The sequence below is a fragment of the Lissotriton helveticus genome, chromosome 1_1 (genome assembly GCF_964261635.1).
Source record: "Lissotriton helveticus chromosome 1_1, aLisHel1.1, whole genome shotgun sequence".
NCBI lineage: Eukaryota > Metazoa > Chordata > Amphibia > Caudata > Salamandridae > Lissotriton > Lissotriton helveticus.
In genome coordinates, this window is record NC_136057.1 from 1,358,686,237 (window position 1) to 1,358,699,683 (window position 13,447).

Here is a 13,447-nt window from a genome sequence, read left to right on the forward strand (position 1 = left end):
TTTTTCAATGGTAAGTACACATTTTTATTTGGATGATATATAGTTTAACAACATATTTATATTATTGTCATAGTTCTTTATTGGTGAAAAATATTTTTTATCAAAATACACATTTTTCATACATTCATTTTAAACAAATACATTTTTTATTCAGTGTACATTTTTTACTTTTTTTCACAATTTTTATTGGAAACAAATATTTTTTTTCAAATACATATAGAACTAAAATATGTAATATTTTTTAATACAGTGTTTGTATATTCACACATTTTTTAAAGAAAACATATTAATATATATCATCAAAAATAAGTAGGTATTGTTCACATTGAGATATGATTGACAATTTTCTTTTTAAATAAATTAAGATTATTAATATATAATATATTAATCATATTAATTTTTACAGAGGTAAAATTTTATTCCATAGGTTATGTTTTTTTTTATTTGTACAAATAAACAGTACATTATAGTAACATGTACTAAATTGTTCCATATTTATACAATAATATAAGTATTTTTTTTTAACCCCTTCCACGCTCATGACGAGCTGGGCTCGTCATGCAGTAGCCTCCTGCTACACTGATGACGAGCCCAGCTCGTCATGAATAATGGTGTTCCTGTATTTACAGCACAGGGGAAAAATCCCCATAGCGTTCAAGTGGTTAAAGTAAATGTTGGCTACATTAATAATAAGTAACTGAAAATAACATTTAGGACACTGTTAGTTGTTTTTATAACATTGTTATATTTGTAGATAATTTAAAAAAATACAATAGTTTGATAATATTGATTTAAACATGTATTAAATGTATTTAGAATGGTATTTAATGTTAATATGAATGGGACTATTTGTTTGTTAGGGACTATTTTGTAACCGCATAATGTTATTTTGTGTTATATCGGCATTGAAGAGCTCGCGGTTGGACGCTGTTTCGCATGTGGAAGGGTAAGTTTAATTTTAAGTATATTATTTTAGTTAGATATATTTTTTGAGTGTTTGTGGAGTGTGTATGGGTTTTCTAGTGGTGTGTAGTTGTAGGATGTGTGTGTTTTAGGCGGTAGTTACGGTTTTTGTCTTGGTTCCGGTTTCTCGTTTTGGGCTTACTATGTTGAGGTAGGAATAGGATTAGAAATATTGATAAAATGATATGGGTAATGTTCAATAATGTTTGTAAATGTATGTTTGGGTGTATTGTGTGTGGGTGGGTATGTTTATTTTCTCTTTTTTAGGTGCTTCGCGTGGATCTCGTTTTTGGGAGAAGATTGTGTTTTTTTATAGTAAGAAGTGTGTAGATTATTATTTAATAATTTTTAAACACACTTTCTTAATTTTTCGCGTTTTCAAGAAGCCTTTCTTTTCTTTTTTTACATTTTTCGGGTTTTTTATGGTTTATCGTTGCATCGGATTTGGAGAATAATCGTCATGGATGTGTTTTTTTTTTTCTATTTTGTTTCCTTGGAGCGTTTTTTTACTTTTTGATAACTTTATTCAGGTTTTTATGGGTTTTCGAGTGGACCGTTTTGGAGAAGATATTTTTTGCATCTGTTGCTATTTTTATGGGTTCCTTTGGATAGTTTGGATCGTTTACTCATATGGAAGGATTTCTTTCATTCCAAAGGTTTGTCTTCAGCAACATAGTGAGTAAGTTTTCTTTATTTATTTTTTGGGTGGGATTGTTTATGTAATTATTAAAGTTTGTTAGGTTATATGTTAGAAATTGTAAGAAAACTGTTCAGATATATTTCTATAAATTCATATAAAATATATTTGACAATTTTATTACATATTCTAGCATGTATTTTAGGCATATATTTTATGTGTAATATTTGTTATGTATAGGTATTTTTAGATGTGTTTAAAGAATTGTTTTTGCGATCATAGAAAAATATGGTAGGCCTCTGGTTGTTGGGTATAGGGTAACTTGTTCTTGTAAGGTGTTGTACTTTTTTTTTGTTTACGTAGTTTAGGGCCAATTAGTGTAACAGATTGTTCCATTCGGAGTTGTTGGTAACTTTGCTCCTTTTGTAATGATTGGAGTAGTTTATGGAGTGTTGGGGTAGTTCTGCCTGTACTTTCTAGGAATTTTGTAGATAAAACAGGAGTACAGTACCCATCAACCGTGTTGGGATTGGGGCGTAATGGTATGAAAACAACAATGTCCCAACTGGTCTTAATTAAAGACAATTAATAAAGATATGTAAAATACATTATCAAAAAAGGGAAAACAAGGAGTCTCTAAGTAATTCTGACAGGTGCAAGAAGCATCATTTTATGTATAAAAAGTTTTTGGAAAAAGGGACAGAGTTATACAAAACAGTTATAGCAGCACTGCAGAATATAAATCACAATGATTGAGGTAATAACCCAAATTGTACAAGGTGCTCCAGGCGTGACAGTGAAAACCAAGATAGCGACGCAAGTGACAATGTGCAACAGCGTGAATGGCGCAAGGTGACTGGTGAATATATATACAGTGTATTCTTTAGCATACGGTGGTTCCAGATGGATTAATGATTCATTTTTCAGATATTCAAATGTTCAACTGCTTCGTATTTCGCGCCAATATTTGCGCTGAAAGGTCGACGGCGTTTCGATCCAGATAACTATAGGATCTTCATCAGGACTGGGTTGTGGGTAGTGCTGATGGTAGAGATATAGGTAATCAATCGCCGAATAGCGTAGGCAGCAAGTGCTTGGAGCCGAGCTGTACTTGAAGTGCTTGGCCAGGATTAGATTGATTTAGTCCCGTGGCAATCCCAGAAGCGGGATTAGCAGCAATGTAGCTTTATAAACACATATATTAATTAATTGTCGTGAGGACCAGGGTCGGAGAACTAGAAATGTCTCCCGATCGTGACGTAAGTAAATTGCCAGGGAGCCGGTCCCTGACGTGGACGGCTGGTTCAGAATTAATCTCTAACGAAGATCGCCTCATGGTCAATCCAGGGGAGCAAAAGTCTCTAGACTAGGGATGTACTTTCTAGGAAAGCATTGTGCCATCCTTCGACTGCGTTGTTACTTTTAGCCTGTTTATTTAGTGTACTTAGGTAGACGTTCCACCAGGGAATTTGGAATTTGGATTGCCTTCTGTGTCCTGATCTGTGTAGTCTTCCTACCCATGTGCCTTCGTAGTAATCTAAGAGAAGGCTTAGTTTAGTTTCATTTTTTTTATAGTAGGGGCTGTCTATTAATAGGTTGTAATGTTCTGCTACGTCTGTAACAGGAACGTAGGCTATTGCAATACATTTTTATACTTGGTAGGCAAAAGTGCTGTCATTGCAGTATTGGGAGCTTAGGTTAGTTTTTTGTATATGTTTCCATACACATTGGTTAAAATGGTAGTAGCAATCTTGGATTGCTGTGTGAGGGTATGTTTTTAGGATTGTATTTATCATTGCTTTTTCAAAGTCAATGATAATTTTTTGGGGGAAGTAATTATTTGTGTGTTCTTTTATTTTATTTAGTAGCTCCATATAGGTTGTTTGCTGTAGGAGGGTAGGAGGGCATATATGAAAGGAATATTGCAGTTTTGATAGTGTCCATGGATGGTGTATAATTGGTAGAAAGGTTTTGGGCATACTGAAAATGTACCATCCATCATCCATGTTTCGCATTGTTGTAATTTCAACATATTGTCTGCTGTAGCAAACATTATTATTCTTTTTTCTGGACATGCATTATCGTATAGGATTAAAGGTTCGTTACTGTGAGTTATTTTTAGTTCGGGAGGAATTTGGACTTCCTGAAAGGTTTTTGGGGTAGGGGGAGTAGCTGTAGTTAATCTTTTTTGTCTAGCTATTGTTCTTTTTAGTGAATCGATGGAAGGTAGTTGGCTTGAAGAATGTTGCGGGAGTGTTTTTAAGTGTTCTTTAAGGATAGTTGTAGTAGGGAGGTCTGTGCTAGTACTAGCTTCTTTTAGTGAGTCTAGCATTTGTCTAATTTCTATTTCTGTCACATTAGGAGGGTGGTTATGTTCAGTAGTATTGGTTACAGTTATTTCCTGAGTTATAGCGCTACCATAACATTTGTTACTATAATATTTGCTGCATTTCCAAAACACTTTCAATTCATGTTGTTTTTCCTGAGTATATGTATAGCCCATATAACATAAACGCATTTTGCCCTTTTGTGAGGTAATGCATTTTGCTCCTTCTGTCATTTTTCTTTCTTCTTTCTATAGTAAATAAATGGTACATGGAGATTTTTAGTCTTGTTTCTAACTTAATTAATTGCAATTATCACATTTTCTCTGTAAATGTACCTGTTTCTTTGTTCTTTGGAGGGCTGTGCTGTCTGTTTGGATGGTTTGCTTCTCTTTATTTTGTTGATTGTTCTGTTGGGAAAAGAAAATGTGATTTATTGTATTTGTTCAAGTTTGTATTATTGGATGGTTTCCCATAAGGAAGTTTTCTTGCTTGTTTTAGAGTTAAAGTTGTCTCAGTTTTTTTAGTTTATATACTTACTTTTGTGTAATAGTTGATATAGTTGTTTTAGGTGGCCTTTTTTTTGGTAACTTTGATGTATCTGTAAGGATTGGAAAATGGAAAGAAAAGATATAAGTTATTGATGTTTAAATGTATATTTTCAGTTTTCAGTTCTAAGTTGAGTAGGCATTATAAAGTGGTGGTACTTACTTTTCTTTGGTGTAGTCTTTTTTTGAATCTAGCAGGTTTTTCTTTTTCTGGAAATGTAGCAGAGTTTCCTCTCTTTCAAGTTTTGTGGCGCAAAGTGTTATTTAGTTTCTTGTTTGCTTTCTTTTTATAGTGTTCCTGTAATGTGTTGGTTGTTTTTATTGGTTGGCTTAATTGTTTGGTGTTTTGTATTGGTTGTTTGCGAGTTTTTGAATTTTTTTGGCAGTATTGTTGTTTTAATGGAGGATTTTAAGTACATTTATATTGTTTCGAGGAGCATTTTTATCTTAAATGTTATATAAAAATCTTATTTGTATTGTGAGTTATATCATGTTTTATGTATATATATGATGTTAATGTATTCTGTTTTAGAAATGTCAAAATATTCAATTTATTTGATGTTTATGAAGTAAGTTAATACAGTATGTATTTTTTATATATTTATATTGTTTTATATTTATAGTTATCATCATGTTTTCGTTAATTATTATGTTTTTTATGAGGTTTACAGAAGTCGATATGATGTTTTTCTATATTTTAGTGGTATATATTATTGTATTCGATATTTAGTCTTAGGTCTTTTTATTTGTTGAGAGTCGATATTTAGTCTTTCGAAAAAAAATTCTTTCGATAATGTTGTAGTCGATATTTTTTTGTTGCAATATTGTGGAGTCAATATTTGTGTAGTTTATTGTTAAAGTATTGGGAGTAGATATTTTTGTAGTCGATAATTTTACTTCGATATTTTAGGTAATCGATATTCGGTCTGTCGATATTGTTTCAGTGATCCAGCTATAAGGACATGGTTCCGAAAGCTGCAGACAGGCTCAACTCATGCTAGAGCACCATCTCACGCATAACAAAGCCACTCCATAGGAGTGACTTATAGGTTACTATGGGGTCGATTCCGATTCGGAAAAAAAACTGTCCATACGATTTGTATCCGGAGCCCTCTCCGTACGAATCGTACCGGTCCGTCCGAGTCGCGAAGTGCGATGGGGGTACGGCTCGTACATGTGGTACGGCTCGTACACCGATCGTACAATGGGGGTACGGCTCGTACACCGATCGTACAATGGGGGTACGGCTCATACACCGATCGTACAATGGGGGTACGGCTCGTACACCGATCGTACAATGGGGTACGGCCGGGGGGGCCGTTCCGTACCTGTTTCGGCGCGAACTCTGCTTTTACGGCTGTTTTCAGCTCCCGTAGAAAAAGGGTCGTATGGTGCGTACCCGACACGTATCGTACTTGCTGGGTCGTAAAAACCAGCCGCGAACCGTACAGATGTCGCGTACAGCGGGTTCCGAGGGAGAATCGTACGGAGATTGGAGTCGTACGGTGTCTTGTACGACTCGTACGGAGTACGGCTCCTGGTACGATTCGTACTTCGTCGTACGTACGGGACGTTTACAGGTACGATTCGTACGGGGAAAAAACGCTCCGTACAATGATTTGGAGCGCTTTTTACCGGATCGGAATCGACCCCTATGTGTCTATATATAAGGTAGGTATAGGGATACTATACCTAAGCAAGGGGTGATTACACAACCTTGCCCCAGCTGAGTGATCAGCCAGTTGTGTCAATTTAGGTGGCCAGCCAGGGGTGGCATAATATATGCTGCAGCCCCTGGTAGGCCTTGGGTGCACCTATGCCCTGGGTACCTATGGTACACTATACAGGGACTCACAAAGGTGACCCAATATCCAATTTGGTATGTACCTACAGTACATGGAGTCCATTTTACAGAGAGAGCAGATAGCCTGGGGTCCTGAATAGCAGGATCCCAGGCCAACTAAGTCAAAAACCAGCTAAACACTAAGCAGAAAGTTGGGGGTAACCATAGTCAGGTATCCACCTTCCTACAGTTGGCATGCCATCTTCCTTAAGGATGGATCTGCAGTTTATGCTAGTGGACTATAGAAAGTGGTTTCCACCAACTCCAACCTCTCAAGAAATACTGTATGATTTTGAAGAACCATAACGGAAGTCAGTTCAGGCTACTCCGATCGTTAGCCATGTGTGGGAAGAAGGCTTGAAGGTGATGAAAACACCAGCGACAGTCACACCTGTGCTCGCCAGACTGCAAAAGAAGTATAAAGCTCCTTTAGATGCTCCAGCTTGTTTAGTGGGCCATCCCAAAACAGATTCTGTTATATCCCAAGCCGCATAACAGAAATCGAAAAATCCATCAGCTCCTATTACAACGCCTCCTGACAGAGAGGGTAGGCGTTTGGATAATGTGGGGAAAAGGTTTTTGTCTATGTCTGCTCTTCTAGTTAAAGCTGCTAATGCCCTTGCCATTCTGGGCAGGTACAATAGGCAAATGTGCTGTGACCTGACACCTTACATAGACCTCATCCCTGAGGATAGGATAGTACACAAGAGGTCAAAGAGATCCTTCAAGAGGGAGAAAGGGATTCGGCTGAAGTTATTGGGCAATGGCTATCGCGACCACAGCCTTCAGAACGCTTGGAGGAGCGGCTGTGCTATGCTGTCAGGGATGGTTAAGAGTTACAGCTTTTAGACCAGAGGTCCAAAATAAGATTCTGGAACTTCCCTTCAATGGGGAAGACTTGTTTGGCAAACATGTGGATGATGCGCTTCAAAGTATCAAGAAGGATACGGATACCGCAAAGGCCCTAGGAACACTACAGTACCGCAAGGTGCCCTTTCGGGGGGACCGAGGTAGAGGCCAAACATTATATAGAGGAGGATACCAACAGGGCAGATACCCCTCTTATTCGACATCTTCTCAGTCATACCATCAGCAGTATGGTCAACGACAGACAGGGGGCTATCCAAAATCTGCCCCTAGAGGAAGAGGAGGGGCCAGATTCACAGAACTAACTTAAGGCAAAATCCTAAACTTACTACCATTTTGGTATTCACAGAAGGCACTTACTCATTTTGGTATTCACAGAAGTCACTTCCTCATTTCGGTATTCACAGAAGTTAGGAGTCCTAGCTTTGGGACTCCTAAATGCCTTCTGTGAATACTGAAAGTCTTAAAGTTATTATTTTTCTCAGTTTACGAGTAGTAAAGTTAGGACTCTCATACAACCTCCTCCATCTCTCTGGTAGTTGAACATCATACTATCTCAATTAATGAAGCAGCCCTTCGAACCAATTCACAGGGCGGACCTAAAATTCCTATCATGAATGGTAGCTCTACTCATACCGCTCACGTCAGCCAGGAGAGTTAGGGAAATATAGGCTCTCACTATACAGGAACCTTTCTTGCAGATTAAAGAGGACAAGATTGTTCTCAGGACTAATGCTGAATTCATACCAAAAGTGACGACAGACTTTCATCTGAATGAACTGACTGGATGTTCAGCGCTGTCTCAAGTTCTACTTGCAAAAAACAAGGCCTTTCCGCAAGTCTTCACAACTGTTTGTATCTTATAGTACACCAAGGAAGTGTTTTCCTTCATCCAAAAGGGGAATTGCCCGATGGATTTCAAGTGCAATAAAATATTGTCATCAATATGCACGCGTTCGTGCTCCTTCTACGAGAGCCGTGTCCACCTCCACTGCTTTGTTTGCTGGAGTACCTATCCGGGATATCTGCAGGGCGGCTACCTGGAAGAGTACGCACACCTTCACCAGGCATTACTGCCTGGATGCGGCCGCGGAGAAGGATGTGGCAGTGGGACAAGCAGTACCAAGAAACCTTTTCCAGTGACGGTGAGCCCTCTTTACCATCCCTCCTTCCATTATTTCTTACATATGCAAATGTTATTGTTATGTGTTGTGATATATGCAATTTTGAAAGATTCAGTATATATGTATATAAAGTGCAATTTTCAATGTATATACGTTGCCTGGTTCCAGGTCTTAGACGAGGAAAAATGTGCTTTGATTTATTGCTCCCTATTCTGATTCAGGCATGTGAATCTATGAAAGCTCCAATACTGGAGTAAGAAAACAAGTTGCTTACCTGTAACTGTAGTTCTCCAGTATTGGAAGCTTTCATAGATTCATATGCGATCCACCCTTCACCCCTGAGAGGCTCACCATGGATTTTGCACAAAAGATGTCTAAGGCACAAGTACCGGAAAATCTGAAGGGCAAAAGGATCTCTCAGGAGTGTTCAAGAGGGTGAGAGGTTCTGATTGGTTCAGGAACAATTTTGGTCTCTTTTACATAACAAAGGTTATGGTTTGCAAAAGGGAAATGGGCCTAGGCCTCTTTTCAGATTGCTATCTATCTAAGCATTGCACCAAAGACTCCCGTCTCGAGGACGGGGAATGATTCAGGGATGTGAATCTATGAAAGCTTCCAATACTGGAGAACTACATTTACAGGTAAGTAACTTGTTTTCTTCCTCATGCATATAACTTCACACTTGTGCTTGAAAATCTGAGGAACGCAGTCTCTCTTGGGAGTGTTCTAAAGGGTGCTGTTGCCTGACTGGTTATTGCAGTGACTGCGCACTGCATTGTAGCCTGTGGTTATAGTATTTACTGCTTTTATAATGATTCCTTGGGACTCCAGCTCCGATGACGGGGATGATTCAAGCATGTGATTCTATGACAGATACTAATACCGGAGAACAGTAGTTACAGGTAAGTAACCAATTTTCTTCTCAAGTAATGGGTCGTCAGACTCCTCCTCGACCTGCTCAGAAGCAGAGTCATTGGTGTTGAACACTCCTGACTCCTCTTCTGGAGCATCACCACCCATACTTACGTTATCCTGCCCCTCTGACCTATCAGGAGATTGGAGTTCATCCTTCAGGAGCATCTCTAAGAGATGATCTTTGGTAGGGTTGGACCCAGTCTTAAGTTTTCTAGCTGCACACAGAGTCCTAAGTTCCTGGAACCTAAGACCACTGTATCTAGAATGCAGAGCCCCACTGGACCCCCCAACCTGAGACATGGTACTAGGTGTGGTGTGGTGTAGTGCACATATCTATCATTGTGACCCTAAACTTTCAAATATTGGAGAAAGGGTTGTGTTAGGACCCTAGACAACCAATCCATAAAGTTCAGTAAAACTTACTTGATAAAAGTATTTATTTGTACCATGCTAGTGATGGTTTCTCATGTAACCTTCACTTGATTAAGTGGTAAACAGAGCAAGCTTTAATACAACAGCTGCACACCAATGTAGGAGGGTACCTTAGTATATGGTGGAGACTTAAATGGGTGATGCACCTTGCACTAATCCAGCCAACCCTTATGGTGATTTTAGTGGTCTTTGATAACCTTAACAGCTCTCAAAGATGTAGCTGTGAAGAGCAGCCTTCAGACTTATCCTGAAGGAATGTAAAGCAGCTTTTTCTTACCACATTTAATCAAGAGTATAGATTAGATGAGAAAGAGACACACAGTGTTTATAAAAAATAAGTCTATTTATTAACATAACACAATAACTATCACTTGATATATCCCCTATCCGGAGAAATCAACAATACACAAGAATACTCAAAATAAATCAGGTAAGTAGCACAAATATATACTGGTCTCCAGGGGGAGATCAAACCATATACTTAATATGTGCAATGCGAACGGCAAAGAAGAATGGGACTTGGACCAAAGGACTTAAAAGAGCTTGGAGAACCAGGCATCACCCAAGTTAAGTACCCAGGAACCCCAAGAAGGTTGTGTGCAGAGTGGGAACACAGTCGTGTGTTCAATGGAAGACAATGGAGAAGTTGCGGTTGCAATTTTAATGATACAGGCCCCTTCCCAGAGGACCCCAAAGATACCCTTTGGAGTATAGAAGGTTGAAGAGTCACCCCACCCATAGATGCCCCAGGAACCAGTTTACATACTCCAAGGAAGCAGAGTGCATAGAAGTGACGTCAGAACCTCTTGTAGATGACATTGGCCGACTCAGGAAGAAGTTCCTCTGGAGAAGTCTGTGAAGATGTGCGGTGAATACAAGGGTGGATTCTTGAAGAGGAGAATCTTCAAGCAGAGGGGACAGAGTTCATGCTATTTGGAGGTCACCAGGAAGCATGGACACACAAAGACCACCCTTGGCAGGAAGTTCATAAGAGTTCACAAGGACCTAGTCAGTGCAGCTGTGGGGACCCAATGACGGAGTTGAAGACCAGGAGCAGTACACAGGCTATTCCACGTTGGATGTCGGTGTCTAGGTGGTCGGTGTACGGCAGGGGCAACAACGAAAAGATGCAATCAATGAGACCAGCATGGTTAAGTGACCCACCACATGCAGGAGAATCAGAGCAGGCCCCAAGCAAGTAGGGGAGCCAACCAAAACAGAAGAAGATCCTCAAGAGGACCCACAAGCCAAAGGCACAGGAGTCGCAAGAGGACCAGTGCCAGCTCACCAAAGATGTAGGCTCCCAATGGAAGGGATGCAGGTGGGAAGCTGTTCTTTGAGGGATGAGGTGTTAAGGCCGGAGCTTCTTGTAACCCGATGATCTCTGCAGGGCAGGTCTAACAAGCCTTGGCAATGGGAAGTCAAAGCAGTGAACAGGGGTTTGGGCCCAGGTGCTCCGTTAAGGGGTACTGTCCTCCAAATTGCAGGAGAAGACAGGTCATGCCTCGAGGAAAGCACAGAACCAACAACTGTATTGCTGAGCCTCAGGAAGTCCGTGGGATGACAGGAGCAGAAGACCGGTCAGCTTCGACATGGTGCCTGCAGATGCAGGGGAGAGGCTCCTTCACTCCAAGGGAGATTACTTCATATGTCCTTAAAGCCCACAGGTCCCTGGAGATCCTGAGAAAAGCACAGACACAGATGAGGTAGAAAACTTGCAGGACAGCAATACCAGGGGCAGCAGGAGTCTTCCTTGATGTAGTCTTAGTTCCAGGCAAAGTCCAAGGGGGTCATTAGGATGACGGGCGGACTCAGTCCGCCCGCCATCCTATCGGAGTACGGGACCGCTCGCCATAAGGGCGGAGGTCCCGTGGGGGTTATTAGGATGCACCCGCCACAGTGGCGGGCGCATCCTGCTTTTTTAACATTGTGGCGGGCGGTGCTCTCAGCACCGCCTGCCACAATGCTAAAAATGCATGTGACGCATTTGCATACACAAAGCGGCAGACACTGCGCGGTGCCTTCCGCATTGTGTATGCAAATGCAGAGGGTTACCACAGGTACCCCCCATGTGCACCCCCCACCTCGCCTTCACCATGGGGGCCCGCAGGGGGCTCCCTTAGTGAAGACCGCCTGCCTCTGCCCAGGCCCATACTAATATGGATGGCGGTGTCTGATAGACACCGCCACCATATTAAACCTTTTCCGCCCGGTCGCCTTGCGACCGGGGTGGAAAAGCGGCGGACGGTCTTTCCGTAATATGGCGGGGGGAAATGGGTGGCGGGCGGGCAAGGATGTCGGGCGGATTGCCACCGCCCGCATGGCGGTGGCGATCCGCCAGACATCCTAATGGGCCCCCAAGTGTCCAGATGGTCCAAGAGTGTCTTGATTTCAGAGGTGAGTCTTGTTCCATGACGAATATGAGGACTCACCCACAAGGAGCCCTTAAATACCCAAGGAAAGGGTTGGAACAATCAGGAGTCCCTGCCACTTGTGGGGCTGGACAGAGGGGAGGATACTCCCCTGTCCTATGTCCAATTTTGCGCTAGAGTGGTTAACAAGGGTTCCTGAACTGGCTCAAACTGGTGTATGCCATCAGGGCACCAAATGTGCCCTTTAATGAAGTCTGGTAGCACTGGAAAGCGCCCCCACCCCAGCCCAATACACTAAGTCCTGTCTGGGAGGTGGTCACACCTCTCTGTTATAAGAAACCTATTGTTCAACCTTCCCCTGCTCGAGCTCAGGTCAGCAAGCAAACTGGAAAAATGGGAAAAGGGGAATAGATATCTGAAAAATAAACTAATAGGGGACTGCTAATTCTCCTATACTGGTTGCACTTGTCCACTAACCTGCCATTTTATAGATGAACATACCATCACGACTAATGGAAGACGTGATTACATATTTTATTTATCGTAATTACACAATATCATTATTCAGTAGTTTCAGTGAATTTCAAATTTACATTATGCACAAATATACATAAATATGTACACAACTATATACAACAACAAAGGACAAAATACACGAAATTAATACAGGCAGTACATAATCACAAACAAATCCTTCTTCACCCAGAAAAAATTATTAAAGCAAAAGCTAGGTGTCCTCCTATTAATTCTAGGAAGTACACTCCGAGGTAGTCAGACACAATCGGTTCAAAACAGAAGATATAGAACGTAAATATAAGGAATGTGTCAAAAGGTATAATTCCACTTTGGTTTCAAGGTTAAATCAGACTCCTCTTTATGAAAAGTGTTAACGCGGTCGCGTTTCGGCCTTCCAACAACTCTGGCCTCCTCAGGACAGGGTGATAAGAAAACCTAAAAAATACATACAACAAACTAACTGTATACCGTCTTATAACAATCTGTCATACTCTCTGTGCCCTCATTAACCAGATACCAACTCCGTCACCAGCAGAGAAACCAATAATAAGTGAAAAATAAAGTAGGAGTTCAGGTGACCAAACGTGCCAAAAGAGAAGCAGACCGATGAAAAAAAGTCACAGACCCTCCACCTCTCCAAGATAACAAATCAGCAAAGGGTAAGAATAAAGAAACTATTGTGTACTTTAACTATGGTAAGGGTGCACTTAGACAACCGAAGTCACTCACTAAATCCCGAGCCTCCAGTAATCACCACAAAGCAACGCAATTACTAAAGTAATAAAATAAAAATAAAAATAAAAAGAGAGAGGAAAAGGAGCAAAAAGTACTAGACCGGCCTCAAAGAGTAGGTCACATGCAGTATGGCAGAGAAGAACTTACAAGGGGCAACTTACTGAAGTAGAT

The 13,447-nt window shown here is 40.7% G+C and overlaps 2 protein-coding genes across 9 annotated transcripts in view; one reads left to right on the plus strand and one right to left on the minus strand.

The window, feature by feature from the left end:
* ENTHD1 (ENTH domain containing 1) overlaps positions 1–13,447 on the plus strand; it is a 1,583,016-nt gene that overhangs the window by 422,288 nt on the left and 1,147,281 nt on the right. The gene's annotated exons all lie outside the window — the stretch shown is intronic.
* The window catches only part of LOC144824278 (uncharacterized), a 247,278-nt gene that overhangs the window by 233,372 nt on the left and 459 nt on the right, over positions 1–13,447 (minus strand). The window contains exons 1-2 of one of the 4 annotated variants that reach the window (XM_078683412.1): positions 4,465–4,503; positions 4,263–4,334 (exon numbers count right to left, since the gene is read on the minus strand). The exons of the other annotated variants lie outside the window; for them this stretch is intronic. The gene's annotated coding sequence lies outside the window, so the exon portion shown is untranslated. Of the gene's footprint in view, positions 1–4,262; positions 4,335–4,464; positions 4,504–13,447 lie in introns of those variants that run through there. 4 annotated transcript variants of the gene reach the window in all.